Source organism: Eleutherodactylus coqui, unplaced genomic scaffold, assembly GCF_035609145.1.
Source record: "Eleutherodactylus coqui strain aEleCoq1 unplaced genomic scaffold, aEleCoq1.hap1 HAP1_SCAFFOLD_195, whole genome shotgun sequence".
Classification (NCBI taxonomy): domain Eukaryota; kingdom Metazoa; phylum Chordata; class Amphibia; order Anura; family Eleutherodactylidae; genus Eleutherodactylus; species Eleutherodactylus coqui.
Window position 1 is genome coordinate 167,134 of NW_027102227.1, and position 16,300 is coordinate 183,433.

The window sequence follows — 16,300 nt, forward strand, 5'->3', positions numbered from 1 at the left end:
AGGAGGAGGAGCTGTCAACGGGCATTCTAAGCTGAATGTGCCTGCTCTCGTCAGATCGCGGCCGCCAGCCAGCTTGAGGCCTGGCAAGTACCAGTATGGGTGACCGGCTGGGAATCCCAGGTCCCGTTGACTTTTAAGGCCGTGAGTAGGTTGCTTTCCTTTTCGGAGGTGCGTTCGCACTGCAGAAAGCCCATAGGAAAGGAGGAGGAGCTGTCAACGGGCATTCTAAGCTGAATGTGCCTGCTCTCGTCAGATCGCGGCCGCCAGCCAGCTTGAGGCCTGGCAAGTACCAGTATGGGTGAGCGGCTGGGAATCCCAGGTCCCGTTGACTTTTAAGGCCGTGAGTAGGTTGCTTTCCTTTTCGGAGGTGCGTTCGCACTGCAGAAAGCCCATAGGAAAGGAGGAGGAGCTGTCAACGGGCATTCTAAGCTGAATGTGCCTGCTCTCGTCAGATTGCGGCCGCCAGCCAGCTTGAGGCCTGGCAAGTACCAGTATGGGTGACCGGCTGGGAATCCCAGGTCCCGTTGACTTTTAAGGCCGTGAGTAGGTTTCTTTCCTTTTCGGAGGTGCGTTCGCACTGCAGAAAGCCCATAGGAAAGGAGGCGGAGCTGTCAACGGGCATTCTAAGCTGAATGTGCCTGCTCTCGTCAGATCGCGGCCGCCAGCCAGCTTGAGGCCTGGCAAGTACCAGTATGGGTGACCGGCTGGGAATCCCAGGTCCCGTTGACTTTTAAGGCCGTGAGTAGGTTTCATTCCTTTTCGGAAGTGCGTTCGCACTGCAGAAAGCCCATAGGAAAGGAGGAGGAGCTGTCAACGGGCATTCTAAGCTGAATGTGCCTGCTCTCGTCAGATCGCGGCCGCCAGCCAGCTTGAGGCCTGGCAAGTACCAGTATGGGTGACCGGCTGGGAATCCCAGGTCCCGTTGACTTTTAAGGCCGTGAGTAGATTTCTTTCCTTTTCGGAGGTGCGTTCGCACTGCAGAAAGCCCATAGGAAAGGAGGAGGAGCTGTCAACGGGCATTCTAAGCTGAATGTGCCTGCTCTCGTCAGATCGCGGCCGCCAGCCAGCTTGAGGCCTGGCAAGTACCAGTATGGGTGACCGGCTGGGAATCCCAGGTCCCGTTGACTTTTAAGGCCGTGAGTAGGTTTCTTTCCTTTTCGGAGGTGCGTTCGCACTGCAGAAAGCCCATAGGAAAGGAGGAGGAGCTGTCAACGGGCATTCTAAGCTGAATGTGCCTGCTCTCGTCAGATTGCGGCCGCCAGCCAGCTTGAGGCCTGGCAAGTACCAGTATGGGTGACCGGTTGGGAATCCCAGGTCCCGTTGACTTTTAAGGCCGTGAGTAGGTTTCTTTCCTTTTCGGAGGTGCGTTCGCACTGCAGAAAGCCCATAGGAAAGGAGGCGGAGCTGTCAACGGGCATTCTAAGCTGAATGTGCCTGCTCTCGTCAGATCGCGGCCGCCAGCCAGCTTGAGGCCTGGCAAGTACCAGTATGGGTGACCGGCTGGGAATCCCAGGTCCCGTTGACTTTTAAGGCCGTGAGTAGGTTTCTTTCCTTTTCGGAGGTGCGTTCGCACTGCAGAAAGCCCATAGGAAAGGAGGAGGAGCTGTCAACGGGCATTCTAAGCTGAATGTGCCTGCTCTCGTCAGATCGCGGCCGCCAGCCAGCTTGAGGCCTGGCAAGTACCAGTATGGGTGACCGGCTGGGAATCCCAGGTCCCGTTGACTTTTAAGGCCGTGAGCAGGTTGCTTTCCTTTTCGGAGGTGCGTTCGCACTGCAGAAAGCCCATAGGAAAGGAGGAGGCGCTGTCAACGGGCATTCTAAGCTGTATGTGCCTGCTCTCGTCAGATCGCGGCCGCCAGCCAGCTTGAGGCCTGGCAAGTACCAGTATGGGTGACCGGCTGGGAATCCCAGGTCCCGTTGACTTTTAAGGCCGTGAGTAGGTTTCTTTCCTTTTCGGAGGTGCGTTCGCACTGCAGAAAGCCCATAGGAAAGGAGGAGGAGCTGTCAACGGGCATTCTAAGCTGAATGTGCCTGCTCTCGTCAGATCGCGGCCGCCAGCCAGCTTGAGGCCTGGCAAGTACCAGTATGGTTGACCGGCTGGGAATCCCAGGTCCCGTTGACTTTTAAGGCCGTGAGTAGGTTGCTTTCCTTTTCGGAGGTGCGTTCGCACTGCAGAAAGCCCATAGGAAAGGAGGAGGAGCTGTCAACGGGCATTCTAAGCTGAATGTGCCTGCTTTCGTCAGATCGCGGCCGCCAGCCAGCTTGAGGCCTGGCAAGTACCAGTATGGGTGACCGGCTGGGAATCCCATGTCCCGTTGACTTTTAAGGCCGTGAGTAGGTTTCTTTCCTTTTCGGAGGTGCGTTCGCACTGCAGAAAGCCCATAGGAAAGGAGGAGGAGCTGTCAACGGGCATTCTAAGCTGAATGTGCCTGCTCTCGTCAGATTGCGGCCGCCAGCCAGCTTGAGGCCTGGCAAGTACCAGTATGGGTGACCGGCTGGGAATCCCAGGTCCCGTTGACTTTTAAGGCCGTGAGTAGGTTTCTTTCCTTTTCGGAGGTGCGTTCGCACTGCAGAAAGCCCATAGGAAAGGAGGCGGAGCTGTCAACGGGCATTCTAAGCTGAATGTGCCTGCTCTCGTCAGATCGCGGCCGCCAGCCAGCTTGAGGCCTGGCAAGTACCAGTATGGGTGACCGGCTGGGATTCCCAGGTCCCGTTGACTTTTAAGGCCGTGAGTAGGTTTCATTCCTTTTCGGAAGTGCGTTCGCACTGCAGAAAGCCCATAGGAAAGGAGGAGGAGCTGTCAACGGGCATTCTAAGCTGAATGTGCCTGCTCTCGTCAGATCGCGGCCGCCAGCCAGCTTGAGGCCTGGCAAGTACCAGTATGGGTGACCGGCTGGGAATCCCAGGTCCCGTTGACTTTTAAGGCCGTGAGTAGATTTCTTTCCTTTTCGGAGGTGCGTTCGCACTGCAGAAAGCCCATAGGAAAGGAGGAGGAGCTGTCAACGGGCATTCTAAGCTGAATGTGCCTGCTCTCGTCAGATCGCGGCCGCCAGCCAGCTTGAGGCCTGGCAAGTACCAGTATGGGTGACCGGCTGGGAATCCCAGGTCCCGTTGACTTTTAAGGCCGTGAGTAGGTTGCTTTCCTTTTCGGAGGTGCGTTCGCACTGCAGAAAGCCCATAGGAAAGGAGGAGGAGCTGTCAACGGGCATTCTAAGCTGAATGTGCCTGCTCTCGTCAGATCGCGGCCGCCAGCCAGCTTGAGGCCTGGCAAGTACCAGTATGGGTGACCGGCTGGGAATCCCAGGTCCCGTTGACTTTTAAGGCCGTGAGTAGGTTTCTTTCCTTTTCGGAGGTGCGTTCGCACTGCAGAAAGCCCATAGGAAAGGAGGAGGAGCTGTCAACGGACATTCTAAGCTGAATGTGCCTGCTCTCGTCAGATCGCGGCCGCCAGCCAGCTTGAGGCCTGGCAAGTACCAGTATGGGTGACCGGCTGGGAATCCCAGGTCCCGTTGACTTTTAAGGCCGTGAGTAGATTTCTTTCCTTTTCGGAGGTGCGTTCGCACTGCAGAAAGCCCATAGGAAAGGAGGAGGAGCTGTCAACGGGCATTCTAAGCTGAATGTGCCTGCTCTCGTCAGATCGCGGCCGCCAGCCAGCTTGAGGCCTGGCAAGTACCAGTATGGGTGACCGGCTGGGAATCCCAGGTCCCGTTGACTTTTAAGGCCGTGAGTAGGTTTCTTTCCTTTTCGGAGGTGCGTTCGCACTGCAGAAAGCCCATAGGAAAGGAGGAGGAGCTGTCAACGGGCATTCTAAGCTGAATGTGCCTGCTCTCGTCAGATCGCGGCCGCCAGCCAGCTTGAGGCCTGGCAAGTACCAGTATGGGTGACCGGCTGGGAATCCCAGGTCCCGTTGACTTTTAAGGCCGTGAGTAGGTTTCTTTCCTTTTCGGAGGTGCGTTCGCACTGCAGAAAGCCCATAGGAAAGGAGGAGGAGCTGTCAACGGGCATTCTAAGCTGAATGTGCCTGCACTCGTCAGATCGCGGCCGCCAGCCAGCTTGCGGCCTGGCAAGTACCAGTATGGGTGACCGGCTGGGAATCCCAGGTCCCGTTGACTTTTAAGGCCGTGAGTAGGTTTCTTTCCTTTTCGGAGGTGCGTTCGCACTGCAGAAAGCCCATAGGAAAGGAGGAGGAGCTGTCAACGGGCATTCTAAGCTGAATGTGCCTGCTCTCGTCAGATTGCGGCCGCCAGCCAGCTTGAGGCCTGGCAAGTACCAGTATGGGTGACCGGCTGGGAATCCCAGGTCCCGTTGACTTTTAAGGCCGTGAGTAGGTTTCTTTCCTTTTCGGAGGTGCGTTCGCACTGCAGAAAGCCCATAGGAAAGGAGGAGGAGCTGTCAACGGGCATTCTAAGCTGAATGTGCCTGCTCTCGTCAGATCGCGGCCGCCAGCCAGCTTGAGGCCTGGCAAGTACCAGTATGGGTGACCGGCTGGGAATCCCAGGTCCCGTTGACTTTTAAGGCCGTGAGTAGGTTTCTTTCCTTTTCGGAGGTGCGTTCGCACTGCAGAAAGCCCATAGGAAAGGAGGAGGAGCTGTCAACGGGCATTCTAAGCTGAATGTGCCTGCTCTCGTCAGATCGCGGCCGCCAGCCAGCTTGAGGCCTGGCAAGTACCAGTATGGGTGACCGGCTGGGAATCCCAGGTCCCGTTGACTTTTAAGGCCGTGAGTAGGTTTCTTTCCTTTTCGGAGGTGCGTTCGCACTGCAGAAAGCCCATAGGAAAGGAGGAGGAGCTGTCAACGGGCATTCTAAGCTGAATGTGCCTGCTCTCGTCAGATCGCGGCCGCCAGCCAGCTTGAGGCCTGGCAAGTACCAGTATGGGTGACCGGCTGGGAATCCCAGGTCCCGTTGACTTTTAAGGCCGTGAGTAGGTTTCTTTCCTTTTCGGAGGTGCGTTCGCACTGCAGAAAGCCCATAGGAAAGGAAGAGGAGCTGTCAACGGGCATTCTAAGCTGAATGTGCCTGCTCTCGTCAGACCGCGGCCGCCAGCCAGCTTGAGGCCTGGCAAGTACCAGTATGGGTGACCGGCTGGGAATCCCAGGTCCCGTTGACTTTTAAGGCCGTGAGTAGGTTTCTTTCCTTTTCGGAGGTGAGTTCGCACTGCAGAAAGCCCATAGGAAAGGAGGAGGAGCTGTCAACGGGCATTCTAGGCTGAATGTGCCTGCTCTCGTCAGATCGCGGCCGCCAGCCAGCTTGAGGCCTGGCAAGTACCAGTATGGGTGACCGGCTGGGAATCCCAGGTCCCGTTGACTTTTAAGGCCGTGAGTAGGTTTCTTTCCTTTTCGGAGGTGCGTTCGCACTGCAGAAAGCCCATAGAAAAAAGGAGGAGGAGCTGTCAACGGGCATTCTAAGCTGAATGTGCCTGCTCTCGTCAGATCGCGGCCGCCAGCCAGCTTGAGGCCTGGCAAGTACCAGTATGGGTGACCGGCTGGGAATCCCAGGTCCCGTTGACTTTTAAGGCCGTGAGTAGGTTTCTTTCCGTTTCGGAGGTGCGTTCGCACTGCAGAAAGCCCATAGGAAAGGAGGAGGAGCTGTCAACGGGCATTCTAAGCTGAATGTGCCTGCTCTCGTCAGATCGCGGCCGCCAGCCAGCTTGAGGCCTGGCAAGTACCAGTATGGGTGACCGCCTGGGAATCCCAGGTCCCGTTGACTTTTAAGGCCGTGAGTAGGTTTCTTTCCGTTTCGGAGGTGCGTTCGCACTGCAGAAAGCCCATAGGAAAGGAGGAGGAGCTGTCAACAGGCATTCTAAGCTGAATGTGCCTGCTCTCGTCAGATCGCGGCCGCCAGCCAGCTTGAGGCCTGGCAAGTACCAGTATGGGTGACCGGCTGGGAATCCCAGGTCCCGTTGACTTTTAAGGCCGTGAGTAGGTTTCTTTCCGTTTCGGAGGTGCGTTCGCACTGCAGAAAGCCCATAGGAAAGGAGGAGGAGCTGTCAACGGGCATTCTAAGCTGAATGTGCCTGCTCTCGTCAGATCGCGGCCGCCAGCCAGCTTGAGGCCTGGCAAGTACCAGTATGGGTGACCGGCTGGGAATGCCAGGTCCCGTTGACTTTTAAGGCCGTGAGTAGGTTTCTTTCCTTTTCGGAGGTGCGTTCGCACTGCAGAAAGCCCATAGGAAAGGAGGAGGAGCTGTCAACGGGCATTCTAAGCTGAATGTGCCTGCTCTCGTCAGATCGCGGCCGCCAGCCAGCTTGAGGCCTGGCAAGTACCAGTATGGGTGACCGGCTGGGAATCCCAGGTCCCATTGACTTTTAAGGCCGTGAGTAGGTTTCTTTCCTTTTCGGAGGTGCGTTCGCACTGAAGAAAGCCCATAGGAAAGGAGGAGGAGCTGTCAACGGGCATTCTAAGCTGAATGTGCCTGCTCTCGTCAGATCGCGGCCGCCAGCCAGCTTGAGGCCTGGCAAGTACCAGTATGGGTGACCGGCTGGGAATCCCAGGTCCCGTTGACTTATAAGGTCGTGAGTAGGTTTCTTTCCTTTTCGGAGGTGCGTTCGCACTGCAGAAAGCCCATAGGAAAGGAGGAGGAGCTGTCAACGGGCATTCTAAGCTGAATGTGCCTGCTCTCGTCAGATCGCGGCCGCCAGCCAGCTTGAGGCCTGGCAAGTACCAGTATGGGTGACCGGCTGGGAATCCCAGGTCCCGTTGACTTTTAAGGCCGTGAGTAGGTTTCTTTCCTTTTCGGAGGTGCGTTCGCACTGCAGAAAGCCCATAGGAAAGGAGGAGGAGCTGTCAACGGGCATTCTAAGCTGAATGTGCCTGCTCTCGTCAGATCGCGGCCGCCAGCCAGCTTGAGGCCTGGCAAGTACCAGTATGGGTGACCGGCTGGGAATCCCAGGTCCCGTTTACTTTTAAGGCCGTGAGTAGGTTTCTTTCCTTTTCGGAGGTGCGTTCGCACTGCAGAAAGCCCATAGGAAAGGAGGAGGAGCTGTCAACGGGCATTCTAAGCTGAATGTGCCTGCTCTCGTCAGATCGCGGCCGCCAGCCAGCTTGCGGCCTGGCAAGTACCAGTATGGGTGACCGGCTGGGAATCCCAGGTCCCGTTGACTTTTAAGGCCGTGAGTAGGTTTCTTTCCTTTTCGGAGGTGCGTTCGCACTGCAGAAAGCCCATAGGAAAGGAGGAGGAGCTGTCAACGGGCATTCTAAGCTGAATGTGCCTGCTCTCGTCAGATCGCGGCCGCCAGCCAGCTTGAGGCCTGGCAAGTACCAGTATGGGTGACCGGCTGGGAATCCCAGGTCCCGTTTACTTTTAAGGCCGTGAGTAGGTTTCTTTCCTTTTCGGAGGTGCGTTCGCACTGCAGAAAGCCCATAGGAAAGGAGGAGGAGCTGTCAACGGGCATTCTAAGCTGAATGTGCCTGCTCTCGTCAGATCGCGGCCGCCAGCCAGCTTGCGGCCTGGCAAGTACCAGTATGGGTGACCGGCTGGGAATCCCAGGTCCCGTTGACTTTTAAGGCCGTGAGTAGGTTTCTTTCCTTTTCGGAGGTGCGTTCGCACTGCAGAAAGCCCATAGGAAAGGAGGAGGAGCTGTCAACGGGCATTCTAAGCTGAATGTGCCTGCTCTCGTCAGATCGCGGCCGCCAGCCAGCTTGAGGCCTGGCAAGTACCAGTATGGGTGACCGGCTGGGAATCCCAGGTCCCGTTGACTTTTAAGGCCGTGAGTAGGTTTCTTTCCGTTTCGGAGGTGCGTTCGCACTGCAGAAAGCCCATAGGAAAGGAGGAGGAGCTGTCAACGGGCATTCTAAGCTGAATGTGCCTGCTCTCGTCAGATCGCGGCCGCCAGCCAGCTTGAGGCCTGGCAAGTACCAGTATGGGTGACCGGCTGGGAATCCCAGGTCCCGTTGACTTTTAAGGCCGTGAGTAGGTTTCTTTCCGTTTCGGAGGTGCGTTCGCACTGCAGAAAGCCCATAGGAAAGGAGGAGGAGCTGTCAACAGGCATTCTAAGCTGAATGTGCCTGCTCTCGTCAGATCGCGGCCGCCAGCCAGCTTGAGGCCTGGCAAGTACCAGTATGGGTGACCGGCTGGGAATCCCAGGTCCCGTTGACTTTTAAGGCCGTGAGTAGGTTTCTTTCCGTTTCGGAGGTGCGTTCGCACTGCAGAAAGCCCATAGGAAAGGAGGAGGAGCTGTCAACGGGCATTCTAAGCTGAATGTGCCTGCTCTCGTCAGATCGCGGCCGCCAGCCAGCTTGAGGCCTGGCAAGTACCAGTATGGGTGACCGGCTGGGAATGCCAGGTCCCGTTGACTTTTAAGGCCGTGAGTAGGTTTCTTTCCTTTTCGGAGGTGCGTTCGCACTGCAGAAAGCCCATAGGAAAGGAGGAGGAGCTGTCAACGGGCATTCTAAGCTGAATGTGCCTGCTCTCGTCAGATCGCGGCCGCCAGCCAGCTTGAGGCCTGGCAAGTACCAGTATGGGTGACCGGCTGGGAATCCCAGGTCCCATTGACTTTTAAGGCCGTGAGTAGGTTTCTTTCCTTTTCGGAGGTGCGTTCGCACTGAAGAAAGCCCATAGGAAAGGAGGAGGAGCTGTCAACGGGCATTCTAAGCTGAATGTGCCTGCTCTCGTCAGATCGCGGCCGCCAGCCAGCTTGAGGCCTGGCAAGTACCAGTATGGGTGACCGGCTGGGAATCCCAGGTCCCGTTGACTTATAAGGTCGTGAGTAGGTTTCTTTCCTTTTCGGAGGTGCGTTCGCACTGCAGAAAGCCCATAGGAAAGGAGGAGGAGCTGTCAACGGGCATTCTAAGCTGAATGTGCCTGCTCTCGTCAGATCGCGGCCGCCAGCCAGCTTGAGGCCTGGCAAGTACCAGTATGGGTGACCGGCTGGGAATCCCAGGTCCCGTTGACTTTTAAGGCCGTGAGTAGGTTTCTTTCCTTTTCGGAGGTGCGTTCGCACTGCAGAAAGCCCATAGGAAAGGAGGAGGAGCTGTCAACGGGCATTCTAAGCTGAATGTGCCTGCTCTCGTCAGATCGCGGCCGCCAGCCAGCTTGAGGCCTGGCAAGTACCAGTATGGGTGACCGGCTGGGAATCCCAGGTCCCGTTTACTTTTAAGGCCGTGAGTAGGTTTCTTTCCTTTTCGGAGGTGCGTTCGCACTGCAGAAAGCCCATAGGAAAGGAGGAGGAGCTGTCAACGGGCATTCTAAGCTGAATGTGCCTGCTCTCGTCAGATCGCGGCCGCCAGCCAGCTTGCGGCCTGGCAAGTACCAGTATGGGTGACCGGCTGGGAATCCCAGGTCCCGTTGACTTTTAAGGCCGTGAGTAGGTTTCTTTCCTTTTCGGAGGTGCGTTCGCACTGCAGAAAGCCCATAGGAAAGGAGGAGGAGCTGTCAACGGGCATTCTAAGCTGAATGTGCCTGCTCTCGTCAGATCGCGGCCGCCAGCCAGCTTGAGGCCTGGCAAGTACCAGTATGTGACCGGCTGGGAATCCCAGGTCCCGTTGACTTTTAAGGCCGTGAGTAGGTTTCTTTCCTTTTCGGAGGTGCGTTCGCACTGCAGAAAGCCCATAGGAAAGGAGGAGGAGCTGTCAACTGGCATTCTAAGCTGAATGTGCCTGCTCTCGTCAGATCGCGGCCGCCAGCCAGCTTGAGGCCTGGCAAGTACCAGTATGGGTGACCGGCTGGGAATCCCAGGTCCCGTTGACTTTTAAGGCCGTGAGTAGGTTTCTTTCCTTTTCGGAGGTGCGTTCGCACTGCAGAAAGCCCATAGGAAAGGAGGAGGAGCTGTCAACGGGCATTCTAAGCTGAATGTGCCTGCTCTCGTCAGATCGCGGCCGCCAGCCAGCTTGAGGCCTGGCAAGTACCAGTATGGGTGACCGTCTGGGAATCCCAGGTCCCGTTGACTTTTAAGGCCGTGAGTAGGTTTCTTTCCTTTTCGGAGGTGCGTTCGCACTGCAGAAAGCCCATAGGAAAGGAGGAGGAGCTGTCAACGGGCATTCTAAGCTGAATGTGCCTGCTCTCGTCAGATCGCGGCCGCCAGCCAGCTTGAGGCCTGGCAAGTACCAGTATGGGTGACCGGCTGGGAATCCCAGGTCCCGTTGACTTTTAAGGCCGTGAGTAGGTTTCTTTCCTTTTCGGAGGTGCGTTCGCACTGCAGAAAGCCCATAGGAAAGGAGGAGGAGCTGTCAACGGGCATTCTAAGCTGAATGTGCCTGCTCTCGTCAGATCGCGGCCGCCAGCCAGCTTGCGGCCTGGCAAGTACCAGTATGGGTGACCGGCTGGGAATCCCAGGTCCCGTTGACTTTTAAGGCCGTGAGTAGGTTTCTTTCCTTTTCGGAGGTGCGTTCGCACTGCAGAAAGCCCATAGGAAAGGAGGAGGAGCTGTCAACGGGCATTCTAAGCTGAATGTGCCTGCTCTCGTCAGATCGCGGCCGCCAGCCAGCTTGCGGCCTGGCAAGTACCAGTATGGGTGACCGGCTGGGAATCCCAGGTCCCGTTGACTTTTAAGGCCGTGAGTAGGTTTCTTTCCTTTTCGGAGGTGCGTTCGCACTGCAGAAAGCCCATAGGAAAGGAGGAGGAGCTGTCAACGGGCATTCTAAGCTGAATGTGCCTGCTCTCGTCAGATCGCGGCCGCCAGCCAGCTTGAGGCCTGGCAAGTACCAGTATGGGTGACCGGCTGGGAATCCCAGGTCCCGTTGACTTTTAAGGCCGTGAGTAGGTTTCTTTCCGTTTCGGAGGTGCGTTCGCACTGCAGAAAGCCCATAGGAAAGGAGGCGGAGCTGTCAACGGGCATTCTAAGCTGAATGTGCCTGCTCTCGTCAGATCGCGGCCGCCAGCCAGCTTGAGGCCTGGCAAGTACCAGTATGGGTGACCGGCTGGGAATCCCAGGTCCCGTTGACTTTTAAGGCCGTGAGTAGGTTTCTTTCCGTTTCGGAGGTGCGTTCGCACTGCAGAAAGCCCATAGGAAAGGAGGCGGAGCTGTCAACGGGCATTCTAAGCTGAATGTGCCTGCTCTCGTCAGATCGCGGCCGCCAGCCAGCTTGAGGCCTGGCAAGTACCAGTATGGGTGACCGGCTGGGAATCCCAGGTCCCGTTGACTTTTAAGGCCGTGAGTAGGTTTCATTCCTTTTCGGAAGTGCGTTCGCACTGCAGAAAGCCCATAGGAAAGGAGGAGGAGCTGTCAACGGGCATTCTAAGCTGAATGTGCCTGCTCTCGTCAGATCGCGGCCGCCAGCCAGCTTGAGGCCTGGCAAGTACCAGTATGGGTGACCGGCTGGGAATCCCAGGTCCCGTTGACTTTTAAGGCCGTGAGTAGGTTTCTTTCCTTTTCGGAGGTGCGTTCGCACTGCAGAAAGCCCATAGGAAAGGAGGAGGAGCTGTCAACGGGCATTCTAAGCTGAATGTGCCTGCTCTCGTCAGATCGCGGCCGCCAGCCAGCTTGAGGCCTGGCAAGTACCAGTATGGGTGACCGGCTGGGAATCCCAGGTCCCGTTGACTTTTAAGGCCGTGAGTAGGTTTCTTTCCGTTTCGGAGGTGCGTTCGCACTGCAGAAAGCCCATAGGAAAGGAGGAGGAGCTGTCAACGGGCATTCTAAGCTGAATGTGCCTGCTCTCGTCAGATCGCGGCCGCCAGCCAGCTTGAGGCCTGGCAAGTACCAGTATGGGTGACCGGCTGGGAATCCCAGGTCCCGTTGACTTTTAAGGCCGTGAGCAGGTTGCTTTCCTTTTCGGAGGTGCGTTCGCACTGCAGAAAGCCCATAGGAAAGGAGGAGGAGCTGTCAACGGGCATTCTAAGCTGAATGTGCCTGCTCTCGTCAGATCGCGGCCGCCAGCCAGCTTGAGGCCTGGCAAGTACCAGTATGGGTGACCGGCTGGGAATCCCAGGTCCCGTTGACTTTTAAGGCCGTGAGTAGGTTTTTTTCCTTTTCGGAGGTGCGTTCGCACTGCAGAAAGCCCATAGGAAAGGAGGAGGAGCTGTCAACGGGCATTCTAATCTCAATGTGCCTGGTCTCGTCAGATCGCGGCCGCCAGCCAGCTTGAGGCCTGGCAAGTACCAGTATGGGTGACCGGCTGGGAATGCCAGGTCCCGTTGACTTTTAAGGCCGTGAGTAGGTTTCTTTCCTTTTCGGAGGTGCGTTCGCACTGCAGAAAGCCCATAGGAAAGGAGGAGGAGCTGTCAACGGGCATTCTAAGCTGAATGTGCCTGCTCTCGTCAGATCGCGGCCACCAGCCAGCTTGAGGCCTGGCAAGTACCAGTATGGGTGACCGGCTGGGAATCCCAGGTCCCATTGACTTTTAAGGCCGTGAGTAGGTTTCTTTCCTTTTCGGAGGTGCGTTCGCACTGCAGAAAGCCCATAGGAAAGGAGGAGGAGCTGTCAACGGGCATTCTGAGCTGAATGTGCCTGCTCTCGTCAGATCGCGGCCGCCAGCCAGCTTGAGGCCTGGCAAGTACCAGTATGGGTGACCGGCTGGGAATCCCAGGTCCCGTTTACTTTTAAGGCCGTGAGTAGGTTTCTTTCCTTTTCGGAGGTGCGTTCGCACTGCAGAAAGCCCATAGGAAAGGAGGAGGAGCTGTCAACGGGCATTCTAAGCTGAATGTGCCTGCTCTCGTCAGATCGCGGCCGCCAGCCAGCTTGCGGCCTGGCAAGTACCAGTATGGGTGACCGGCTGGGAATCCCAGGTCCCGTTGACTTTTAAGGCCGTGAGTAGGTTTCTTTCCTTTTCGGAGGTGCGTTCGCACTGCAGAAAGCCCATAGGAAAGGAGGAGGAGCTGTCAACGGGCATTCTAAGCTGAATGTGCCTGCTCTCGTCAGATCGCGGCCGCCAGCCAGCTTGAGGCCTGGCAAGTACCAGTATGTGACCGGCTGGGAATCCCAGGTCCCGTTGACTTTTAAGGCCGTGAGTAGGTTTCTTTCCTTTTCGGAGGTGCGTTCGCACTGCAGAAAGCCCATAGGAAAGGAGGAGGAGCTGTCAACGGGCATTCTAAGCTGAATGTGCCTGCTCTCGTCAGATCGCGGCCGCCAGCCAGCTTGAGGCCTGGCAAGTACCAGTATGGGTGACCGTCTGGGAATCCCAGGTCCCGTTGACTTTTAAGGCCGTGAGTAGGTTTCTTTCCTTTTCGGAGGTGCGTTCGCACTGCAGAAAGCCCATAGGAAAGGAGGAGGAGCTGTCAACGGGCATTCTAAGCTGAATGTGCCTGCTCTCGTCAGATCGCGGCCGCCAGCCAGCTTGAGGCCTGGCAAGTACCAGTATGGGTGACCGGCTGGGAATCCCAGGTCCCGTTGACTTTTAAGGCCGTGAGTAGGTTTCTTTCCTTTTCGGAGGTGCGTTCGCACTGCAGAAAGCCCATAGGAAAGGAGGAGGAGCTGTCAACGGGCATTCTAAGCTGAATGTGCCTGCTCTCGTCAGATCGCGGCCGCCAGCCAGCTTGCGGCCTGGCAAGTACCAGTATGGGTGACCGGCTGGGAATCCCAGGTCCCGTTGACTTTTAAGGCCGTGAGTAGGTTTCTTTCCTTTTCGGAGGTGCGTTCGCACTGCAGAAAGCCCATAGGAAAGGAGGAGGAGCTGTCAACGGGCATTCTAAGCTGAATGTGCCTGCTCTCGTCAGATTGCGGCCGCCAGCCAGCTTGAGGCCTGGCAAGTACCAGTATGGGTGACCGGCTGGGAATCCCAGGTCCCGTTGACTTTTAAGGCCGTGAGTAGGTTTCTTTCCTTTTCGGAGGTGCGTTCGCACTGCAGAAAGCCCATAGGAAAGGAGGAGGAGCTGTCAACGGGCATTCTAAGCTGAATGTGCCTGCTCTCGTCAGATCGCGGCCGCCAGCCAGCTTGAGGCCTGGCAAGTACCAGTATGGGTGACCGGCTGGGAATCCCAGGTCCCGTTGACTTTTAAGGCCGTGAGTAGGTTTCTTTCCTTTTCGGAGGTGCGTTCGCACTGCAGAAAGCCCATAGGAAAGGAGGAGGAGCTGTCAACGGGCATTCTAAGCTGAATGTGCCTGCTCTCGTCAGATCGCGGCCGCCAGCCAGCTTGAGGCCTGGCAAGTACCAGTATGGGTGACCGGCTGGGAATCCCAGGTCCCGTTGACTTTTAAGGCCGTGAGTAGGTTTCTTTCCTTTTCGGAGGTGCGTTCGCACTGCAGAAAGCCCATAGGAAAGGAGGAGGAGCTGTCAACGGGCATTCTAAGCTGAATGTGCCTGCTCTCGTCAGATCGCGGCCGCCAGCCAGCTTGAGGCCTGGCAAGTACCAGTATGGGTGACCGGCTGGGAATCCCAGGTCCCGTTGACTTTTAAGGCCGTGAGTAGGTTTCTTTCCTTTTCGGAGGTGCGTTCGCACTGCAGAAAGCCCATAGGAAAGGAAGAGGAGCTGTCAACGGGCATTCTAAGCTGAATGTGCCTGCTCTCGTCAGACCGCGGCCGCCAGCCAGCTTGAGGCCTGGCAAGTACCAGTATGGGTGACCGGCTGGGAATCCCAGGTCCCGTTGACTTTTAAGGCCGTGAGTAGGTTTCTTTCCTTTTCGGAGGTGAGTTCGCACTGCAGAAAGCCCATAGGAAAGGAGGAGGAGCTGTCAACGGGCATTCTAGGCTGAATGTGCCTGCTCTCGTCAGATCGCGGCCGCCAGCCAGCTTGAGGCCTGGCAAGTACCAGTATGGGTGACCGGCTGGGAATCCCAGGTCCCGTTGACTTTTAAGGCCGTGAGTAGGTTTCTTTCCTTTTCGGAGGTGCGTTCGCACTGCAGAAAGCCCATAGAAAAAAGGAGAAGGAGCTGTCAACGGGCATTCTAAGCTGAATGTGCCTGCTCTCGTCAGATCGCGGCCGCCAGCCAGCTTGAGGCCTGGCAAGTACCAGTATGGGTGACCGGCTGGGAATCCCAGGTCCCGTTGACTTTTAAGGCCCTGAGTAGGTTGCTTTCCTTTTCGGAGGTGCGTTCGCACTGCAGAAAGCCCATAGGAAAGGAGGAGGAGCTGTCAACGGGCATTCTAAGCTGAATGTGCCTGCTCTCGTCAGATCGCGGCCGCCAGCCAGCTTGAGGCCTGGCAAGTACCAGTATGGGTGACCGGCTGGGAATCCCAGGTCCCGTTGACTTTTAAGGCCGTGAGTAGGTTGCTTTCCTTTTCGGAGGTGCGTTCGCACTGCAGAAAGCCCATAGGAAAGGAGGAGGAGCTGTCAACGGGCATTCTAAGCTGAATGTGCCTGCTCTCGTCAGATCGCGGCCGCCAGCCAGCTTGAGGCCTGGCAAGTACCAGTATGGGTGACCGGCTGGGAATCCCAGGTCCCGTTGACTTTTAAGGCCGTGAGTAGGTTTCTTTCCTTTTCGGAGGTGCGTTCGCACTGCAGAAAGCCCATAGGAAAGGAGGAGAGCTGTCAACGGGCATTCTAAGCTGAATGTGCCTGCTCTCGTCAGATCGCGGCCGCCAGCCAGCTTGAGGCCTGGCAAGTACCAGTATGGGTGACCGGCTGGGAATCCCAGGTCCCGTTGACTTTTAAGGCCGTGAGTAGGTTGCTTTCCTTTTCGGAGGTGCGTTCGCACTGCAGAAAGCCCATAGGAAAGGAGGAGGAGCTGTCAACGGGCATTCTAAGCTGAATGTGCCTGCTCTCGTCAGATCGCGGCCGCCAGCCAGCTTAAGGCCTGGCAAGTACCAGTATGGGTGACCGGCTGGGAATCCCAGGTCCCGTTGACTTTTAAGGCCGTGAGTAGGTTTCTTTCCTTTTCGGAGGTGCGTTCGCACTGCAGAAAGCCCATAGGAAAGGAGGAGGAGCTGTCAACGGGCATTCTAAGCTGAATGTGCCTGCTCTCGTCAGATTGCGGCCGCCAGCCAGCTTGAGGCCTGGCAAGTACCAGTATGGGTGACCGGCTGGGAATCTCAGGTCCCGTTGACTTTTAAGGCCGTGAGTAGGTTTCTTTCCTTTTCGGAGGTGCGTTCGCACTGCAGAAAGCCCATAGGAAAGGAGGAGGAGCTGTCAACGGGCATTCTAAGCTGAATGTGCCTGCTCTCGTCAGATCGCGGCCGCCAGCCAGCTTGAGGCCTGGCAAGTACCAGTATGGGTGACCGGCTGGGAATCCCAGGTCCCGTTGACTTTTAAGGCCGTGAGTAGGTTTCTTTCCGTTTCGGAGGTGCGTTCGCACTGCAGAAAGCCCATAGGAAAGGAGGAGGAGCTGTCAACGGGCATTCTAAGCTGAATGTGCCTGCTCTCGTCAGATCGCGGCCGCCAGCCAGCTTGAGGCCTGGCAAGTACCAGTATGGGTGACCGGCTGGGAATCCCAGGTCCCGTTGACTTTTAAGGCCGTGAGTAGGTTTCTTTCCGTTTCGGAGGTGCGTTCGCACTG

General features: G+C 56.7%; 77 pseudogenes; all 77 read left to right on the top strand.

Moving 5' to 3' along the window:
- Nucleotides 1-13: 13 nt before the first annotated feature.
- On the top strand, nt 14-132 carry LOC136600897 (5S ribosomal RNA; annotated as a pseudogene).
- Nucleotides 133-212: 80 nt separating this feature from the next.
- LOC136600439 (5S ribosomal RNA) lies at nt 213-331 on the top strand (annotated as a pseudogene).
- An 80-nt stretch (nt 332-411) lies between these two features.
- Nucleotides 412-530, top strand: LOC136600222 (5S ribosomal RNA; annotated as a pseudogene).
- Nucleotides 531-610: 80 nt separating this feature from the next.
- On the top strand, nt 611-729 carry LOC136600898 (5S ribosomal RNA; annotated as a pseudogene).
- Nucleotides 730-809: 80 nt separating this feature from the next.
- LOC136600899 (5S ribosomal RNA) lies at nt 810-928 on the top strand (annotated as a pseudogene).
- An 80-nt stretch (nt 929-1,008) lies between these two features.
- LOC136600900 (5S ribosomal RNA) lies at nt 1,009-1,127 on the top strand (annotated as a pseudogene).
- An 80-nt stretch (nt 1,128-1,207) lies between these two features.
- Nucleotides 1,208-1,326, top strand: LOC136600340 (5S ribosomal RNA; annotated as a pseudogene).
- An 80-nt stretch (nt 1,327-1,406) lies between these two features.
- LOC136600903 (5S ribosomal RNA) lies at nt 1,407-1,525 on the top strand (annotated as a pseudogene).
- An 80-nt stretch (nt 1,526-1,605) lies between these two features.
- LOC136600904 (5S ribosomal RNA) lies at nt 1,606-1,724 on the top strand (annotated as a pseudogene).
- An 80-nt stretch (nt 1,725-1,804) lies between these two features.
- LOC136599945 (5S ribosomal RNA) lies at nt 1,805-1,923 on the top strand (annotated as a pseudogene).
- Nucleotides 1,924-2,003: 80 nt separating this feature from the next.
- Nucleotides 2,004-2,122, top strand: LOC136600109 (5S ribosomal RNA; annotated as a pseudogene).
- A 279-nt stretch (nt 2,123-2,401) lies between these two features.
- LOC136600223 (5S ribosomal RNA) lies at nt 2,402-2,520 on the top strand (annotated as a pseudogene).
- Nucleotides 2,521-2,600: 80 nt separating this feature from the next.
- Nucleotides 2,601-2,719, top strand: LOC136600421 (5S ribosomal RNA; annotated as a pseudogene).
- Nucleotides 2,720-2,799: 80 nt separating this feature from the next.
- On the top strand, nt 2,800-2,918 carry LOC136600905 (5S ribosomal RNA; annotated as a pseudogene).
- An 80-nt stretch (nt 2,919-2,998) lies between these two features.
- LOC136600906 (5S ribosomal RNA) lies at nt 2,999-3,117 on the top strand (annotated as a pseudogene).
- Nucleotides 3,118-3,197: 80 nt separating this feature from the next.
- On the top strand, nt 3,198-3,316 carry LOC136600907 (5S ribosomal RNA; annotated as a pseudogene).
- Nucleotides 3,317-3,396: 80 nt separating this feature from the next.
- Nucleotides 3,397-3,515, top strand: LOC136600094 (5S ribosomal RNA; annotated as a pseudogene).
- Nucleotides 3,516-3,595: 80 nt separating this feature from the next.
- Nucleotides 3,596-3,714, top strand: LOC136600909 (5S ribosomal RNA; annotated as a pseudogene).
- Nucleotides 3,715-3,794: 80 nt separating this feature from the next.
- On the top strand, nt 3,795-3,913 carry LOC136600910 (5S ribosomal RNA; annotated as a pseudogene).
- Nucleotides 3,914-4,192: 279 nt separating this feature from the next.
- LOC136600224 (5S ribosomal RNA) lies at nt 4,193-4,311 on the top strand (annotated as a pseudogene).
- An 80-nt stretch (nt 4,312-4,391) lies between these two features.
- On the top strand, nt 4,392-4,510 carry LOC136600911 (5S ribosomal RNA; annotated as a pseudogene).
- An 80-nt stretch (nt 4,511-4,590) lies between these two features.
- Nucleotides 4,591-4,709, top strand: LOC136600913 (5S ribosomal RNA; annotated as a pseudogene).
- An 80-nt stretch (nt 4,710-4,789) lies between these two features.
- Nucleotides 4,790-4,908, top strand: LOC136600914 (5S ribosomal RNA; annotated as a pseudogene).
- Nucleotides 4,909-4,988: 80 nt separating this feature from the next.
- LOC136599953 (5S ribosomal RNA) lies at nt 4,989-5,107 on the top strand (annotated as a pseudogene).
- Nucleotides 5,108-5,187: 80 nt separating this feature from the next.
- LOC136599988 (5S ribosomal RNA) lies at nt 5,188-5,306 on the top strand (annotated as a pseudogene).
- Nucleotides 5,307-5,388: 82 nt separating this feature from the next.
- On the top strand, nt 5,389-5,507 carry LOC136600915 (5S ribosomal RNA; annotated as a pseudogene).
- An 80-nt stretch (nt 5,508-5,587) lies between these two features.
- LOC136599939 (5S ribosomal RNA) lies at nt 5,588-5,706 on the top strand (annotated as a pseudogene).
- Nucleotides 5,707-5,786: 80 nt separating this feature from the next.
- On the top strand, nt 5,787-5,905 carry LOC136600349 (5S ribosomal RNA; annotated as a pseudogene).
- Nucleotides 5,906-5,985: 80 nt separating this feature from the next.
- On the top strand, nt 5,986-6,104 carry LOC136599931 (5S ribosomal RNA; annotated as a pseudogene).
- Nucleotides 6,105-6,184: 80 nt separating this feature from the next.
- On the top strand, nt 6,185-6,303 carry LOC136600248 (5S ribosomal RNA; annotated as a pseudogene).
- Nucleotides 6,304-6,383: 80 nt separating this feature from the next.
- On the top strand, nt 6,384-6,502 carry LOC136600916 (5S ribosomal RNA; annotated as a pseudogene).
- Nucleotides 6,503-6,582: 80 nt separating this feature from the next.
- On the top strand, nt 6,583-6,701 carry LOC136600917 (5S ribosomal RNA; annotated as a pseudogene).
- Nucleotides 6,702-6,781: 80 nt separating this feature from the next.
- On the top strand, nt 6,782-6,900 carry LOC136600134 (5S ribosomal RNA; annotated as a pseudogene).
- An 80-nt stretch (nt 6,901-6,980) lies between these two features.
- On the top strand, nt 6,981-7,099 carry LOC136600322 (5S ribosomal RNA; annotated as a pseudogene).
- Nucleotides 7,100-7,179: 80 nt separating this feature from the next.
- LOC136600135 (5S ribosomal RNA) lies at nt 7,180-7,298 on the top strand (annotated as a pseudogene).
- Nucleotides 7,299-7,378: 80 nt separating this feature from the next.
- On the top strand, nt 7,379-7,497 carry LOC136600323 (5S ribosomal RNA; annotated as a pseudogene).
- An 80-nt stretch (nt 7,498-7,577) lies between these two features.
- On the top strand, nt 7,578-7,696 carry LOC136600918 (5S ribosomal RNA; annotated as a pseudogene).
- An 80-nt stretch (nt 7,697-7,776) lies between these two features.
- Nucleotides 7,777-7,895, top strand: LOC136600919 (5S ribosomal RNA; annotated as a pseudogene).
- An 80-nt stretch (nt 7,896-7,975) lies between these two features.
- Nucleotides 7,976-8,094, top strand: LOC136600352 (5S ribosomal RNA; annotated as a pseudogene).
- Nucleotides 8,095-8,174: 80 nt separating this feature from the next.
- LOC136599932 (5S ribosomal RNA) lies at nt 8,175-8,293 on the top strand (annotated as a pseudogene).
- Nucleotides 8,294-8,373: 80 nt separating this feature from the next.
- On the top strand, nt 8,374-8,492 carry LOC136600249 (5S ribosomal RNA; annotated as a pseudogene).
- An 80-nt stretch (nt 8,493-8,572) lies between these two features.
- LOC136600921 (5S ribosomal RNA) lies at nt 8,573-8,691 on the top strand (annotated as a pseudogene).
- An 80-nt stretch (nt 8,692-8,771) lies between these two features.
- On the top strand, nt 8,772-8,890 carry LOC136600922 (5S ribosomal RNA; annotated as a pseudogene).
- Nucleotides 8,891-8,970: 80 nt separating this feature from the next.
- Nucleotides 8,971-9,089, top strand: LOC136600136 (5S ribosomal RNA; annotated as a pseudogene).
- An 80-nt stretch (nt 9,090-9,169) lies between these two features.
- Nucleotides 9,170-9,288, top strand: LOC136600324 (5S ribosomal RNA; annotated as a pseudogene).
- Nucleotides 9,289-9,565: 277 nt separating this feature from the next.
- On the top strand, nt 9,566-9,684 carry LOC136600412 (5S ribosomal RNA; annotated as a pseudogene).
- An 80-nt stretch (nt 9,685-9,764) lies between these two features.
- Nucleotides 9,765-9,883, top strand: LOC136600688 (5S ribosomal RNA; annotated as a pseudogene).
- An 80-nt stretch (nt 9,884-9,963) lies between these two features.
- Nucleotides 9,964-10,082, top strand: LOC136600924 (5S ribosomal RNA; annotated as a pseudogene).
- An 80-nt stretch (nt 10,083-10,162) lies between these two features.
- On the top strand, nt 10,163-10,281 carry LOC136600325 (5S ribosomal RNA; annotated as a pseudogene).
- An 80-nt stretch (nt 10,282-10,361) lies between these two features.
- Nucleotides 10,362-10,480, top strand: LOC136600327 (5S ribosomal RNA; annotated as a pseudogene).
- An 80-nt stretch (nt 10,481-10,560) lies between these two features.
- On the top strand, nt 10,561-10,679 carry LOC136600925 (5S ribosomal RNA; annotated as a pseudogene).
- An 80-nt stretch (nt 10,680-10,759) lies between these two features.
- Nucleotides 10,760-10,878, top strand: LOC136600926 (5S ribosomal RNA; annotated as a pseudogene).
- Nucleotides 10,879-10,958: 80 nt separating this feature from the next.
- LOC136600927 (5S ribosomal RNA) lies at nt 10,959-11,077 on the top strand (annotated as a pseudogene).
- An 80-nt stretch (nt 11,078-11,157) lies between these two features.
- LOC136600928 (5S ribosomal RNA) lies at nt 11,158-11,276 on the top strand (annotated as a pseudogene).
- Nucleotides 11,277-11,356: 80 nt separating this feature from the next.
- LOC136600929 (5S ribosomal RNA) lies at nt 11,357-11,475 on the top strand (annotated as a pseudogene).
- Nucleotides 11,476-11,555: 80 nt separating this feature from the next.
- LOC136600930 (5S ribosomal RNA) lies at nt 11,556-11,674 on the top strand (annotated as a pseudogene).
- Nucleotides 11,675-11,754: 80 nt separating this feature from the next.
- On the top strand, nt 11,755-11,873 carry LOC136600931 (5S ribosomal RNA; annotated as a pseudogene).
- Nucleotides 11,874-12,152: 279 nt separating this feature from the next.
- Nucleotides 12,153-12,271, top strand: LOC136600199 (5S ribosomal RNA; annotated as a pseudogene).
- Nucleotides 12,272-12,351: 80 nt separating this feature from the next.
- Nucleotides 12,352-12,470, top strand: LOC136600192 (5S ribosomal RNA; annotated as a pseudogene).
- An 80-nt stretch (nt 12,471-12,550) lies between these two features.
- LOC136600329 (5S ribosomal RNA) lies at nt 12,551-12,669 on the top strand (annotated as a pseudogene).
- Nucleotides 12,670-12,946: 277 nt separating this feature from the next.
- Nucleotides 12,947-13,065, top strand: LOC136600700 (5S ribosomal RNA; annotated as a pseudogene).
- Nucleotides 13,066-13,145: 80 nt separating this feature from the next.
- Nucleotides 13,146-13,264, top strand: LOC136600933 (5S ribosomal RNA; annotated as a pseudogene).
- Nucleotides 13,265-13,344: 80 nt separating this feature from the next.
- Nucleotides 13,345-13,463, top strand: LOC136600330 (5S ribosomal RNA; annotated as a pseudogene).
- An 80-nt stretch (nt 13,464-13,543) lies between these two features.
- LOC136600225 (5S ribosomal RNA) lies at nt 13,544-13,662 on the top strand (annotated as a pseudogene).
- An 80-nt stretch (nt 13,663-13,742) lies between these two features.
- LOC136600935 (5S ribosomal RNA) lies at nt 13,743-13,861 on the top strand (annotated as a pseudogene).
- An 80-nt stretch (nt 13,862-13,941) lies between these two features.
- LOC136600936 (5S ribosomal RNA) lies at nt 13,942-14,060 on the top strand (annotated as a pseudogene).
- An 80-nt stretch (nt 14,061-14,140) lies between these two features.
- LOC136600937 (5S ribosomal RNA) lies at nt 14,141-14,259 on the top strand (annotated as a pseudogene).
- Nucleotides 14,260-14,339: 80 nt separating this feature from the next.
- LOC136599954 (5S ribosomal RNA) lies at nt 14,340-14,458 on the top strand (annotated as a pseudogene).
- Nucleotides 14,459-14,538: 80 nt separating this feature from the next.
- LOC136599989 (5S ribosomal RNA) lies at nt 14,539-14,657 on the top strand (annotated as a pseudogene).
- An 82-nt stretch (nt 14,658-14,739) lies between these two features.
- On the top strand, nt 14,740-14,858 carry LOC136600938 (5S ribosomal RNA; annotated as a pseudogene).
- Nucleotides 14,859-14,938: 80 nt separating this feature from the next.
- Nucleotides 14,939-15,057, top strand: LOC136600939 (5S ribosomal RNA; annotated as a pseudogene).
- An 80-nt stretch (nt 15,058-15,137) lies between these two features.
- On the top strand, nt 15,138-15,256 carry LOC136600940 (5S ribosomal RNA; annotated as a pseudogene).
- Nucleotides 15,257-15,335: 79 nt separating this feature from the next.
- Nucleotides 15,336-15,454, top strand: LOC136600941 (5S ribosomal RNA; annotated as a pseudogene).
- An 80-nt stretch (nt 15,455-15,534) lies between these two features.
- LOC136600724 (5S ribosomal RNA) lies at nt 15,535-15,653 on the top strand (annotated as a pseudogene).
- Nucleotides 15,654-15,733: 80 nt separating this feature from the next.
- LOC136600404 (5S ribosomal RNA) lies at nt 15,734-15,852 on the top strand (annotated as a pseudogene).
- An 80-nt stretch (nt 15,853-15,932) lies between these two features.
- On the top strand, nt 15,933-16,051 carry LOC136600942 (5S ribosomal RNA; annotated as a pseudogene).
- An 80-nt stretch (nt 16,052-16,131) lies between these two features.
- Nucleotides 16,132-16,250, top strand: LOC136600943 (5S ribosomal RNA; annotated as a pseudogene).
- The last annotated feature ends 50 nt before the right edge of the window (nt 16,251-16,300 follow it).